Genomic DNA, 16,243 nt, shown 5'->3' with positions numbered 1-16,243 from the left:
GAAAAACCAGTTCCAACGAAAATTACCTTTATCAGTCTCCATTGATCTGTGCCTCTAGCACAGTTTCTTTTTATCCATTTAAACTCAAGATTTTGCTGCTATTGCAGGACATGGAAAAGAAAATGACAGCATGTAGTAAGAAGCTAATTACTATCTACATTCATACTGCTGCAAATTATCTTTCAGAAAAATGAACAGCAAGTGCAGGATGAAACAGAACACTTGATTCACACTACAGACCCATCTCGGTCATTACAAATGCTGTATGTCAATACCATTTATAAAAAAACATAACATAAGAAATAGGGACAGTTGTGGGGCTTTTTTTTATTCATTCATGCGACGTAGGTTTCATTGGCAGGGCCAGCTTTTATTGCCCATCCCTAATTGCCCTTGAGAAGGTGGTGGTGAGCTGCCTTCTTGAACTGTTGCAGTCCTCGTAGTGTAGATACACCCACAGTGCTGTTAGGAATGGAGTTCCAGGATTTTGACCCAGCAACAGTGAAGGAATGGCAGTGGTCGTGGGTTTGGAGGGTGCTGTCGAAGAAGCCATGGTGAATTCCTGCAATGCATCTTGTAGATGGTACACACTGCTGCTACTGTGCGTCGGCGGTGGAGGTAGTGAATGTTTGTGGATATGGTGCCAATCAAGTGGGTTGCTTTGTCCTGGACGGTGTCAAGCTTCTTGAGTGTTGTAGAAGCTGCACTCATCCAGGCAAGTGGGGAGTATTCCATCACACTCCTGACTTGTGCATTGTAGATGGTGGACAGGTTTTAGGGAGTAAGGAGGTGGGTTACTCGTCGCACGATTCGTAGCCTCTAACCTGCTCTGGTAGGCAGAGTGTTTATATAGCTAGTCCAGTTCAGTTTCTGGTCAATAGGAAGCCCCAGGATGTTGATATTGGGGGATTCAGTGATGGTAATGCCATTGAACATCAAGGGGTGATGGTTGGATTCTCTCTTGTCAGAGATGGTCATTGCCTGACACTTGTGTGGCACGAATGTGACTTGCCACTTGACAAACCAAACCTGGATATTGCTAAAGTCTTGCTGCATTTGGACATGGACTGCTTCAGCACCTCTGGAGTCGCGAATGGTGTTGAGCATCGTGCAATCATCAGTGAACATCCCCACTTCTGACCTTATGATGGAAGGAAGGTCATTGATGAAGCAGCTGAAGATGGTTGGGCCGAGGACACTACCCTGAGGAACTCCTGCAGTGATGTCCTGGAGGGGAGATGACTGACCTCCAACAACCACAACCATCTTCCTTTGTGCTAAGTGTGACTCCAAACAGTGGAGAGTTTTCCCTGATTCCCATTCACTCCAGTTTTGCTAGGGCTCCTTGATGCCACACTCGGTCAAATGCAGCCTTGATGTCAAGGACAGTCACTCTCGCCTCATCTCGGGAGTTCAGCTCTTTTGTCCATGTTTGAACCAGGGCTGTAATGAGGTCAGGAGCTGACTGGCCCAGGCGGAATTCAAATTGGGCGTCAGTGAGCAGATTATTGATAAGCAAGTGCCGCTTGATAGCACTGTTGATGAGCTATTCCATCACTTTACTGATGATGAAGAGTAAACTGATGGGACAGTAATTGGCCAGGTTGAATTTGTCCTGCTTTTTGTGTACAGGACTTCCCTGTACACAATTTTCCACACAGTTGGGTAGATGCCAGCCTTGTAGCTGTACTGGAACAGCTTGGATGGAGGCGCGGCAAGTTCTGGAGCACAAGTCATCAGCACTATTGCCGGAATATTGTCAGGGCCCATTACCTTTGCAGTATCCAGTGCCTTCAGCCGTTTCTTGATATCACATAGAGTGAATCGAATTGGCTGAAGACTGGTATCTGTGATGCTGGGGACCTCTGGAGGAGGCCGAGATGGATCATCCACTCGGCACTTCTGGCTGAAGATTGTAGCAAATGCTTCAGCCTTACCTTTTACATTGATGTGCTGGGCTCCCCCATCATTGAGGATGGGGATATTTGTGGAGCCTCCTCCTCCAGTGAGTTGTTTAATTGTCCACCACCATTCACGACTGGATGTGGCAGGACTGTGAAGCTTAGATCTGATCCATTGGTTGTGGGATCGCTTAGCTCTGTCTATCACTTGCTGCTTATGCTGTTTGGCACACAAGTAGTCCTGTGTTATAGCTTCACCAAGTTGACACCTAATTTTAAGCTATGTCTGGTGCTGTTCCTGACATGCCCTCCTGCACTCTTCATTGAACCAGGGTTGATCCCCTGGCTTGATGGTAATGGTACAGTGGGGGATATGCCAGGTTACAGATTGGGGTTGTATACAATTCTGCTGCTGCTGCTGATGGTCCACAGCGCCCCATGGATGCCCAGTCTTGAGTTGCCAAATCTGTTCAAAATCTATCCCACTTAGCACGGTGGTAGTGCCACACAACACGATGGAGGATATCCTCAATGTGAAGGCGGGACTTCGTCTCCACAATGACTGTTGTCATAGACAGATGCATCTGCGGCAAGCAGGTTGGTGAGGATGAGGCGAACTATGTTTTTCTCTCTTGTTGGTTCCCTCACCACATGCTGCAGTCTAGCAGCTATGTTATTTAGAACTCAGCCAGCTCAGTCAGTAGTGGTGTTACTGAGCCACTCTTGGGTGATGGACATTGAAGTACATTCCGCGCCCTTGCCACCCTCAGCGCTTCCTCCAAGTGGTGTTCAACATGGAGGAGCACTGATTCATCAGCTGAGGGAGGGCAGTATGTGGTAATCAGCAGGAGGTTTCCTTGCCCATGTTTGCCCTGATGCCATGAGACTTCATGGGGTCCGGAGTTGATGTTGAGGACTCTCAGGGCAACTCCCTCCCGGCTGTATACCACTGTGCCGCCACCTCTGCTGGGCCTGGCCTGCCGGTGGGACAGGACATACGCAAGGATGGTGATGGTGGTGTCTGATATTATCTATAAGGTACAATTGCGTGAGGATGGCTATGTCAGGTTGTTGCTTGACTAGGTTAATGCCAGGTGGTCCGTCCAGTTTCATTCCTTTTTTGTGACTTTGTAGCCGTTTGGTACAACTAAGTGGCTTGCTAGGCCATTTCAGAGGGCATTTAAAAGTCAACCACATTGCTGTGGGTCTGGAGTCACCTGTAGGCCAGACTAGATGAGGACGACAGGTTTCCTTAGGCTTTTACAACAATCGATAATGGTTTCATGGTCATCATCAGGCTTTTAATTTTAGATTTTTATTGAATTCAAATTCCACCATCTGCTGTGGCAGGATTCAAACCGGGTCCCCAGAGCATTACCCTAGGTCTCTGGATTAATTGTCCCGCAACAATACCACTATGCCATCACCCATTTGGTCTTTCAAGTCTGCTTTGCCATCCAACAAAACCATGGCTGATCTTCTATCTCCCCCCACAATCCCCACATCCCTTAATTACCTTAGTACTCAAAAGTCTATTGATCCCAGCCTTGAATATATTAAATGACTGAGCACCCACAGCTCTCTAAGGTACAAAATTCCAAAGTTTCACAAGGATTGAGTGAAGAAATTTCTCCTCATCGCAGTCTTAAATGGCCAACGCCTTATTCTGAGCCATTTTCCCCCATGTCAGCCAGGGGAAGTATCTTCTCAGCATCAACCCTGTCAAGCCCCTTAAGAATTTTATATATTTAAATTAGACCACCTCTCGTTCTAAACTCCAAGGAATATAGGCCCAGTCTACTAAATCTCTCCTCAAAGGACAATCCCCTCATCCCCATCTAGTGGACTTTTGCAGCATTTCCTGTAAGGCAAGTATATCCCTCCTTAGTTAAGGAGACCAAAGCTACACACAGTACTCCAGGTGTGGCATCACCAATGTAATAAATGTAGCAAGAATTCTTTACTCTTATCCTCCAATCCCATTGTACCAAAAGCTAAAGGATGCATTTTTCCCCTCTGACTGAAACCTCCATTCCTAATATATTTATCAGAATTTGTCCTCATCTTCACACAACAAGCACCATTTTTAGCTGAAAAGGTGAAGAGGTAACAATCAACCTGCCTTCGTTTGCTCAGAGACCAGATACTGGGATGCTCATTGAGTGAAGCTTTGGCTCAACTTCATACTGATTCCCCTTCCTTTTGTCATCAGCATTCGCATAACAGTATGGCTGAGGTCAAACTTCCAGTGCATGAGAAAGCCACTTCAAAAATTTCAAAACAGCTTTTGTTAAAAATAAAATTCTTTATTGCAGATAATATCAAGGAATTCTGACAGTATAAGGATTGACATCTGTGGAGTACAGCTAAGCAGTGAGCAGTACCTACACTAATGCAATGCATTGGCTGACAGGTGCAACTAACCTGCTATGTCAATAAGACATGAAAATAAATCAAACTGTATGTATCAAAAAATTCTTTTTTGGTATTTTTGTATGAGCTTCTGCTGAACCACAAAATGGCTGCTACAGGTCTGGCTGCTACAGGTCACATGATTCAAGATTGGCCATCTGTTTTGGAAGATTCTAACAGGGTTTACAAGAAGAGTTCCATTCCCATCCTTGTGGAATCTCACACCCCATCATAAGGCCACACCATAATCACGAAACTCGACAACAAACAGATGAACTGAGTCCCCCAGCCAGGACGATAGCAAAGACAGAGACAGCGAAACTCGTTATACTGGAAGTAGTATTAACAGCCACCATTTCGCTCCTAAGAGAAACAATGGATTTTGGCCAGGAACACAGAAACTGCTTGCAAGGCTGCAATTAACTCATTAATGGGTCATGTCACATGACCCCATGCTTCTAGCCTTTTGGATCATTTTAATATTACATTTCTAGCCTCTCAGCTCAGACTGCTGACTTAACACCAACTGGAAAGAACTCCAGCAGAACTCCTGGCTGACCAAGCAGCCAGCCACCATCTCTCAACTCCTCGAAGCTTGTTTGATTTTAAAAGTCTCTGATCATCGCCTGCCAAGTGGTCTAAGCACAGAAAGCCCATTGTGCTGCGTCATTTGTTTCAAGGATTTTCGTGTTGCTGTCTCCAACCAGAGACTGATCTGGACTGAACACCGCCATGAAGTAAGCACCCACTGGACTTTGACTTCTAGAACTCTGGAAATCACATGAACTGATATTAATTTCTGTGGTTCTTTTACTGTTGTTGCCTATAGTTGTAAATCTTCCTCTTTTCTATCCCTCCTTTGTGTGCACGTGTGTGTGTGTGTGTGTGTGCGCCACACACGCATGATTTATGTGAATAAACTAACTAACTAATAATTAACTCTGAGTTAATCATAACAGAAATTTGCTGAGAGTTACTATTAGATTGGATCACTCAAACTGAGGGTTTGGGGAAACATGCCACAGCCTACTTTAAAAATAATTCAAAACCACCTCTGCTTATGGACAGACGGGGAAGGGGTGAAGAAGTTCAGCTTCTCTCCTTTCTTGTCCGTAACAAACCCCAAATGTGTGAAGGAGCTGGATTATCAGCAGAGCCTTTGATGCCTACAATGGAGTAGTTGGGAGGAGCTAGAAAGAACTTTAAATTTACAAAGCACCTTTCACCTTCTCAGGAGATCCCTAAACACTTCATGGTCAATTACTCACTTTTGAATTGCAATCATTATTGTTTAGTACTCAAACATGCCAGCCAGTATGCAGCCAGCAAGGCCCCACGAACAGCAATGCAATAAATGACCAATTAATCTCATTTGGCAGTATTGTTTGAGGTATGATTTCTAGCCTGGACAATGGATAAGCTTGCTGTTTTCCTTTGAAAAAATGCCATAGGGTTTCTTTTTTTCAGAAAAACAGGACCTTGGTTTAATGTCTCAATAAAAAAAGCCAATCTCCAACAACGTGGCATTCGGTCAGTACTGTACTGAAGTATCAGGCAAGACTGTATGCTCAAAATACCATACTGAATCTTGAACCCACAACCTTCCACCTCAGAGCTAAACAGACACACTAAAGTGATGCTAATCCAGTGCAAACATTAATCCAGCAACAGTCAGTAAGAGTGCTACCTGAAGAACCCAGTGAACTGACCGCGTAAGGGAATGCAGTCACATTAATAGATACACCAACACAATGTCAGCTGGGAGAACTTGATGTCCAAGGGAGCTACATTTAACAAGTCTTGGGTAGCATTCTAAAAGGATTCAAGGCTTGCTGTTCTGAAATCTTGAATCAGCTGATGAAATGTTTAAGTAAGTCATAACAGAAAATATGTTTCCAGGTTTGATTTGCATCTATGCTCAGTTAGCTGAGATTAGCTGTACTGGCAATAAGTGTGCCACTATTGGCCTTTAAAATGTCAGCTTCGGCTCAGTCATAGCTCTTTTGTCGGAGTCAAAAGGTCTTGCGCTTAAACCTCACTGAGACGGAGCACGTAATCTAGATTAACAGTTCAGTGCAGCACCAAGTGAGCAGTGCACTGTTAGAGGTGCAATCTTTCAGATGAGACATTAAACTGAGGCCACCATCCGTCCTGTTAAGTGGATGTACTATTCTAAGTCAATATTAGAGCAGGAGCAAGGAAGCTCTCCTGATGTCTGGGCCAAGATTCATACCTTCATCATCATTAAAAAATAGGTCCTATGTACATAGTTCTTCTCCATTTCCAGGCACTACTGCCCCATTTCAGGTTTGGGGGGAGAAGGTCTCAAAATCCATATGTGTGCGGGTGGACAGCAGGCAAATTGAATTGCACACCACCATTCACTATATAGGTTCACACTTGAAAATTTGTCTTTTGGTACAATGCTAGAGGGCTGCCAGCTCCATGGAGATCCAACATGAGTTAGCCACTCCATGAGGAGGCAGGAAAGAAAGCTGGCAATGAAAATTAATGCAGATTTATTAGTACAAGTGAAAAGCTCCCATATATGCAAATAATATACACCATTCAGATGAGGCATTAAACTAAAGCCCTGTCTGCACTAATAGATGGGTGCAAAAGATCCCAAGGCATTACTCTAAGGATGGGAGAGAATTCCCAGTGCGCAACAAATATTCATCCTTCAACTAACACTATTAAATCAGATTATCTGGTCATTTATCTCACTGCTCTTTGTGGGACCTTGTGTGAAAATTGGGTGCTGCATTTCCTACACTATAATAGTGGCTCCATCTCAAAAGCATTTTATCGGTTGTAAACCTAAGAGTAAGAATAAGCCATTTCAGCCCCTTGGACCTGCTCGACCATTCAATTAGGTCATGGTTGATCTGTATTTCAACTATTTACCTGCCCTAGTTCCACATCCTTTAATATCGCACCCAACAATAATCTACTAATCTTTTAATCTCTGTTTTGAAAATTTAAAATTGATTTATCCTCAACAGCCTTTTTGGGTCAGTGGGGAAGATGAGGAGTTCCAGATTTCCACGGCACTTTGTGTGAACCTGCCATCACTCGTGGTCAGCCTAGCTACAATTTAAGGTTATTCCCTGCTCTTGGCTCCCCCATTAAGAGGAGAAGTTTCTATCCATCCAACCTAACAAATCCTTTAATCATCTTAACATTTCAATTAGCTTACCCAATAATCAAGGGAATACAAGCCTAGTTTATGTAAACTGTACTTATAATTTAGCCCATTTAGCCTTGTTACCCTATTAAACTCAAGTACGTTTCACAAAATATCATTAAATGCAAATACAGCTCCATATAATTACAAGCTGATAACACTAGGCAAGTCAGAAACATCAACCGACAGCATGAAACATGAAAAAGTCAGTAAAATGTCTTGTCAGCAACTCCCACAAAGATATTAAATTGGATCAATTCAATTATGAATACAGCCGAATTAAAAGAAATTCTTCACTGCAGAAGCAGAAAACTGACAAAGCTTGACGCAAAATGAAGTCACTTTGGAAGTTCTGCAAATGACAGCATATCATGGGATGAAGAATTTGAGCATCCAATTCCAGCATATGATAGATTGATGGGGCATGACGAGGAGATTCCACAGAGGTTCCTAGTAGGACGGAAGTGCCATCCCAAGAAGAATTATCAACTGGTCTGAACAGGATAGTGAAACTGAGTGGGAACAGAATATATTATTCATGCATTATTGCAACTAATGTATGGCACTCTTCATTTCCTTTATTACATATTAAGGGGAGTTTAAACTTGCTGTTCACATGACAAAATATAATGGATAGTTATAAGTTATTACAAGTCAGCTAATAAAGGGGTTCTGCTGTTCGTTATGTGTTAGGGATAGCTGGGAGCTGGTTACACAAAATCTAATTGAGGGGTTCAGATGGCTTTTTATATACGATTATTTAATATACAAAGTAATAGATAGACACCTCAAAAAGTGAATTAAAGAATGTAATCTAATCCAACTATAGGTATTATGAAGACACGAGATAACTGGAAGTAACTGCAAGGCAGCAATCTAATTTAGAGATTGAGATGGTTTACAAATAATTTATAAAATTCATGGTTATATGTCTTCCGACTGGCATTTTGGACGTCAGTAGATAATATTACATTTCCTATGATTGCCATGATTGTTGCAGCTAACAAATGGTATTACCTTATGATTTTCCTTACTGCAGAAGCTGTACCTGGACCAAAAGTGAATCACAGCTGCAATTTCATGAATGGTAAAGAGAAGCATGAAATGAACCTCTTGCTGGTGTTTCTACAAGAGGATGCAATCTCTAATCCATGTCCTGCTAAAAGCCTTGCAAATGTTTTTGATGCAGAGATTCAATGACGAAAAGGCCAGAAGTAGAAGTATGTCATGTCATGGAGTACCAGCCAGAATTACTGCTCCAGGAAAGGCAAATGCCATCTTCAGCTCCCAAGAAGCCAGCAAAACAGAACAATCACATGAAATGGCTAGCAACTTGTACAAACTTTGTGGACTCTTCTCCAAAAAGTACATTCCTGCACAATGCAGAAGCATACAGGTTCATCTCTTGACTTATAATGAACACTGAAATACATGGCTTTGCGAAGAAATTTGTCGATTATCTGGCTGAAACAATGTTCTGCACTGCCAGTGTTGGCATATTGCATATAAATTACCCAGGTGTTTTACATATTTGGTGCTCTTCATCTTTTCGCCATATTATCAGTTAGCATTGTCTAGTTGGTGAGCACTGAAAACATCTAACAGTCATGCAGACAGATGAACAAAATTGCTTGAAAATTTTGCCAAACGTACTGCCAATAATTCACATTCATTTTGTGAAGACAATTATAACTGAAACACTTAACGTAATTGTGTATTTGCTTTGCCAAAAGTTTTTTTTTTGTTAAATCTTTATTAAATTCAAAATGTTCTGATCAAGATGTTATGCATTCAGTAGGCTGTAATAAATCTCATTAGAAATTTATCTTTCTATGTAAAGCTCTGTAAATTCTCCCTAATCATCAAAGGTAGTGAAGCAAAGGTCCAGAATATTCTTCAATAAAAGCACCTTCACAATTCAACTCTGGTCAATTGTATTCTAGACAAAAACCTCTCCTATCTTAACTTTTGCCTCAGGATCATACTCTCTATCCCCCTTCCCAATATGTCCAGCAAAATATTTAAAACATTTGAGTCAAAAATCTATTTCTAACAATGAATCCCGTTCTTAAATTGTTGTTTTGTAAAAAAGTTAATAAATAATTCTAGTCTCAACTTTTAACAGGAATCTGTCCCACACATCTACCATTGTGATTTTATTTCCCTGATCTTTCATCTTATTTGCAGCTGGTTAATTTTAACGGGGTGTGACTTCTGGTGCATATATTCAGTTGAATCAGCTTACATCTACACAACATTCTGAATCAAAAATATATTTCATACTAAGACAAATGCTCTTCAAGTTGAATGAGTCTGTTGTGAATGTTGAAACACCTGTTCTGTATCTTTAAGCTAAGTGTGCTCTGGACTATTTTGACAAGGACACAAGGATAGGGGCAGGTATTCTGAAGCAGAGCATCACTTTTCATTCAAACCAGTGTCGAACTGCTCCACTAAATTGTTGCCCTGAGGGAATGAAATTTCTAAATGAGCTTTTATATATAAAAGAAAGTATAAAACTAATGAAATAATAGGAAGGGCATGGACTTGGAAAGTTCTCCCGCCCTCGACATGGTGTGTCCTGTAATTTCTTTTCCATGAAAACGAGTTGTGCAATCTAAAGGCTTTAGTTAGCAAGACATGTTTCTGTAGGAAATTTCATTAAGTGACAAAAAGGAAAGGTATTAAGTGCACATAATGAAGGCTGGAGTGTGTACACTGCCTTAAGACACTTCTCTTTGCACAGTGTAATGGGAGGCATGAACTCTAACTTCAATCCATTTCTAATCCATTTGAAAGACTGCAGCAAATTATCTCCCTTCAATGTGAAAGCACCAAACCAATTTCCTCAGAATAGAAGTGACAATACTGTAGAATTTATCACCATAACCTTGACTCCGAGGTTGTGTGGCAAGCTGAAACCCTACACAAAGAGCGTCAAATAAGGGTCGACGATAATAAACACAAGGAGAGAGTGGGTACAAATGATTTTTTAAAAAGCCAGTGGAAGAAAAAGAATTGTCCCAGAGCAACATGTATCTATCACTTTGCAGTTTGTGGTCAATAACAGTCAAAGTGTATGAGGGGGTTTCAATTCATTTCACTACTGGAGTCATTAACCGCACAAATAACCTCTAATGCTTTGTGACAGTTTAAGCCTTTTGAGTACTAGTTTCTTTCCCTCTGCTTGCATATGGTAACCAGCAGCACAGTGAAAGGTTTCAGAATGATAAAATGATTCTTGCCTAATATAAAATCAGCTTGGCTCCATGATAAACCTACAATGTCTGACTCAGAGGAGAGCTTTAAGTCCCATTCATTCCAAGATTTGAGCACATATGCTGAGTTGACAGTCAGTGGATCCGAACACAAGGCTTTATCTGTTGTGCCAAGGTTCAGGTAGAAATTAAAGATTCCACAACCATTAGAAAAGGATCAGGGATGTTTGTGGTGCTATAGGCATAATCCTTCCTCAATCAATAATACCAAAAACAAAACTGAACTATGGGCTGGATTATACGCTCCCCCACTGGTGGTTAATGAACATGCAAGCTTCAAAAGACATTCAGTATTCAAAGGGATTAATCTGAAGACGAGGGGACACTTAAAATCCAGTGGGCCATGTACCTGCCTGCCCCTGACTCCACCACAATTTTACCAATGGCGGGGATAGTGTCAGTGGCCCACCCACCAGTGGGCCAACTGAGACCCTTAAGTGAGCAATCAGTTCCAACACCAAGTGTCCTGTCAGGTAGGTTTCCATCGGTAGGCTGGTGGTGCGGTAGGATGGGGTGGGGGCGTGTTGTAGTGAGCCCACTGGACCCAGCGGAGGGCTCCCCCCAAGGTGTTAACACCCTCTCCCCCATGTCCTTTGAAACTCCATTCCCACCACCCTCACTGTGGCCGGCAGCTTGGCACCCTGGGACACTCCAGACTCATCTGCTAGGCGCCCTACATATTTAGCCCTATATGTGAAACTGCTGTATTTTCCTACATTACACTTCACAGTAATTGATCATCTGCATAGTCTTTTGAAATGTTGAGATGTTTCAGATGTTTGACAATGCACAAGTTAAATGTAAGTGCCTCTTGCTGCAATTCTCTCCTTCTGCTTTCTTGGGCCTCCCACATTTATTCAGCAGATGGCCAATTCCCAGGAAACACTGATGCTGCTCTGAGAAACAATTGCAGATGTGAATGCACATCCTCTAGGACTTTCCATCCCAAATACCTTGGGGGCTGGCTTTTTGCCGTGGAGGCGGGTAACAGGAGCTAGGTTTGTTTTTGAGTCAGAAAATCGCCTCCGTTGAGAAGCCGATTTTTCTTTGTTCATCTATGGGATGTGGGGGTCACTGGCTAGCCCAGCATTTATTGCCCATCTCTAATTGCCCTTAAGGAGGCGGTGATGAGCTGCCTTCTTGAACCGCTGCAGTCCATGTGGTGTAGGTACACACACAGTGCTGTTAAGGAGGGAGTTCCAGGATTTTCAGATGCTCAGGTGTTCACAGGGGTGAGCCGTTCATTGGTATGGAGATTCATTTGCTGTGCAATTAGAGTCATTGGATGTGGGAACAGAGATATGCCAGATGAAATGGGATTTCAACTCTTTATTGCAGCCATCACTGAGATTGCTGACAGTCTCAAGTGAGGAATTTGCTCATTGTACCAAAGCCTTCTTTAGCGCGAGAGGGAAGTGAGCTGTCACAGGAGAGGCGGAGGTCTGGCATCCAGGGTAGGGGTGCCCCTTGTTTCAGCGATGCCTCTGGAAGTAATATTGGAGACTGCGAGGGAGAGGAGGGAGGTTTTCTTTCTGGAAGATGGCAGAAGAATGCAGCAGGGGGGCCGCTCTATTCAGAACCATCTCTTCTCTCTCACCTCCTGCAATGAGCTCTCTCTTTTCAGGGCCTCACTGTCCTCAAGATCCACTCCAGTTTGATGGGATCAGAAATGGCAGATAAGTCCAATGGACAATCCGTACGCACTGCCAAAAATAGGGCAGGCATTGCTTGGAGGTTGGGTGGGTGAGTTGTTTGGAGGTTTGTGTGCTCCCTCCAATGCCTAGACTTCACCCCTGCAGTTTCCTGATGAAGTCTATCGAGGTGTTTGGTGCCTTTCCGAATGAACCTTAGGCACATCTGAAGGTGATTCACAACTAATTAGTTACTTTTGAACTAGAGTCATGTTGCAATGTAGGGAATTGTGACAATTTGCACACATCAAGGTTCCACAATCAGCAAAATAGTGAATGTCAGTTGAGGGATAAATATTGGCCAGGATACAGTACCAGGAGAATGCTTCAATAATGGCAAGGGATTTTAACTTCCTCCTGAGGGTACAGATATGGCTTTTGTTAATCATTCCTTGGATTTCCCGTTTGATAAAACCCAACATTCAATATTACAATACTACAGACTATCCTATATTAAGGACAGTGTGGAAGACTAACCCTGTTAATCATCATAATTCACATCAAAAAAGCACTGAATGCCAAATAATTTCCTATTCAAGATTTAATATTCAATTGGAGTGATTAGATCCATTACTGTTTAGTAGCAAAATACATCTTTTTTGGCGTATCTTCACACACACATTGGAAAGATTTAAAAGCTGATTATCAGCTCACTGAACCTCATCATAAATGCTTCTTCTGTGGCCAACCAGTCCTGGCCTGACACTTGAACCCGGAGCTTCTGGTCCGGAGGTAGGGACATTACCACTGCACCACAAGACCTCATAAGATACATTAAAACTTATTGAAATAGAAAGCCCATCTCTTAGACCCAATTACAAAAGTAGAGTGGCATCTCTGTAGGAGAATAGGCTAGTCTTCCAAAGTAAATGGACTCTACCTAACTAATTTTAAATCGCTTTTGAAGAGGAAAGTTGAAAGTGCATTGTATGTCTCTTGCTCTGATTTTTGGTGCAAGTGTCAACAGAGACGCAAAGTACATTCCATTATTAAACATACTGGAGATATTCCAGTTTTCACTTTGCTTTAAGACAAATACAGACAATCTTATTTGGGTCTAGGCCTAAAATTCAATGTAGGAACCAATGAGTTTCTATGTCTTAACAGAGTTAAATGCATTAAAATAATTAATTTTCCCTCTTCGGTTGCTAATTTTCACGGCATTTGTGATTTGAGGGCACAATTCAGGAACACAGCAAAGGATGAATGGGAGATTGGTTATTTTTGAGGAAGAAACTTGGCTAAAAGGCCATGGTGCCAGCAAGAGTCAAAACTAAAGAGTGGGACAAAACAAACAAACACTGGGCATCATACAAGGACACTGCATATTGCAAATCACTGTCAAGCATCAGTCCATACCAGAATGAAAGGCCTGGTCCCATTGACCTGCCTTTTGAGGGAAAGGAGAACAGGAATTAAATATGTTTAGGTGATGTCAAAGTTGGGTTTTAAAGACCTGAACATAAGAACATAAGAAATAGGAGCAGGAGTAAGCCATTTGGCCCCTCAAGCCTGCCCAGCCATTCAAAAGATCACGACTGATCTGCCCCAGGCCTCAACTCCTCTTTCGTGCCAGTTCCTCATAGCCCTCAATTCCCCAATATTTCAAAAATCTATCTACCTCCTCTTTAAGTGCTTTCAGTGCTTTAGCCTCCAAAACTCTCTGGGGTAGAGAATTCCAGACATTCACTACCCTCTGAGAGAAGAAATTCTTTCGCATCTCAGTTTTAAATGAATGCCCCCTAATTCCGTAACTATGTCCCCTCGTTCGAGATTCCCCCATTAGTAGAAACATCTTCTCAACATCTACCCTGTCAAGCCCCCTCAGAATCTTGTACGTTTCAATAAGATTACCCCTCAATCTTCTAAGCTGGAATGAATAAAGGCCTAACCTGTTCTTGATAAGTCAACCCCTTCATCCCAGGAATCAGCCTAGTAAACCTCTTTTGAACTGCCTTCAATGCCAGTATATCCTTTCTTAAGTACGAGGACCAAAACTGTACACAGTACTCCAGGTGCAGCCTCATCAGCACCCTGTACAGCTGTAACAAGACTTTCCTATTTTTAAACTCCAACCCCTGAGCAATACAGGCCAAAATTCCATTTGCCTTTTTAATTACTTGCTGCACCTGCATGCTAACATTTTAATGTTTCATGCACAAGAACACCGGGATGCCTCTGTGCTGCACTTTTTCGGAGTCTCTCTGTCTTTAAATAATAGTCTGCCATTTGATTCTTCCTACCAAAGTGCATGACCTCACAGTTTCCTACATTAAACTCCACCTGCCAAGCTTTTACCCACTCATTCAACCTATCTATATCCCCTTGCAGATTCTTTATGTCCTCATCACAACATGCCCTCCTAGCTATTTTTGTATCGTTAGCAAATTTGGGTACATTACATTCTGCCCCCTCCTCCAAGTCATTAATATAGATAGTAAATAATTGAGACCCGAGGACTGATCCTTGTGGCAATCCACTAGTTACGTCTTTCCAACCTGAAAAAGACCCATTAATCCCGACTCTTTGTCTTCTTTGTGTTAACCAATCCTCAATCCATGCTAATCCAATCCTCAATCCATGCTAATCCAATACCCCTAGTGCCGTGAGCACCTGTCTTGTGCAATAACCTTTTATGTGGCACCTTATCGAATGCCTTCTGGAAATCCAAATACACCACATCTACCGGTTCCCCATTATCAACTCTGCTTGTTATACCCTCAAAGAACTCTAGCAAATTTGTCAAACATGATTTCCCTTTCACAAAACCATGTTGACTCTGTTTGATTGCATTAAGCTTTTCTAAATGTCCTGCTATTTTCTCCCTTAATAATAGATTCTAGCATTTTCCCAATAACAGGTGTTAGGCTGACTGGCCTATAGCTTCCTGCTTTTTGTCTCCCTCCCTTCTTGAACACAAGCATCACATTAGCAGTTTTCCAATCCTCTTGGACCCTCCTGGAATCCAGAGAGTTCTGGGATATTTCGACCAATGCCTCCACTATCTCTGCAGCCACTTCCTTTAAAACCCTTGGATGCAGGCCATTGGGTCTGGTGACTTGTCAGCCTTTAATCCCATTAGTTTGTCAAATACTTTGTCCCTCATGATAGAGACTGTTACAAGATCTTTCCTCCCATAGCTCTTTGCTTATCTGATATCTTTGGAATGTTTATAGTGCCCTCCACTGTGAAGACCAATGCAAAACATTGGTTTAAATTATGTGCCATTTCCCTGATCCCCATTATCAATTCTCCAGTTGCATCCTCCAAGGGTCCCACGCTCACTTTAGGTACTCTCTTTTTATATACCCGTAGAAGGTCTTGCTGTTTGTTTTTATATTTCTTGTCAATTTACTTTCATAATCAATTTTCTTCCTTTTTATTAGCTTTTTAGTCATCTGCTGCTGGCTCCTAAAAAATTCCCAATCCTCTGGCCTACTACTAGTTTTCGCCGCTTTGTCTGCCTTAGTTTTTGATTGGATACTCTCCTTGACCGCCTTTGTTAACCACGGGTGGTTCATCCTTCTCATCGAGTCCTTCTTTTTGACCGGGATAAATTTTTGCTGAGCATTATGAAATATCTGCTTAAATGTCTGTCACTGCTCATCCATTGATCTTCCCCTTAGTCTTTTTTCCCAGCCTGCTTTAGACAACTCTTTCTTCATACCTCTGTAATTGCCCTCATTTAAGTTGAGGACACTGGTTTGAGACCCGAGTTGCTCACCCTCAAACTGAATTTGAAATTCTACCATGTTGTGATCACTACCCCCTGAA

The 16,243-nt window shown here is 42.3% G+C and overlaps 1 protein-coding gene across 2 annotated transcripts in view; it reads right to left on the bottom strand.

The window, feature by feature from the left end:
* Positions 1–16,243, bottom strand: part of zc3h3 (zinc finger CCCH-type containing 3) — a 286,493-nt gene that overhangs the window by 159,383 nt on the left and 110,867 nt on the right. The gene's annotated exons all lie outside the window — the stretch shown is intronic.

Source organism: Cetorhinus maximus, chromosome 4 (genome assembly GCF_964194155.1).
Source record: "Cetorhinus maximus chromosome 4, sCetMax3.hap1.1, whole genome shotgun sequence".
Taxonomy (NCBI): domain Eukaryota; kingdom Metazoa; phylum Chordata; class Chondrichthyes; order Lamniformes; family Cetorhinidae; genus Cetorhinus; species Cetorhinus maximus.
Note: the sequence above shows the minus strand (reverse complement) of the source record. Positions and strands in the feature narration are given on the sequence as shown.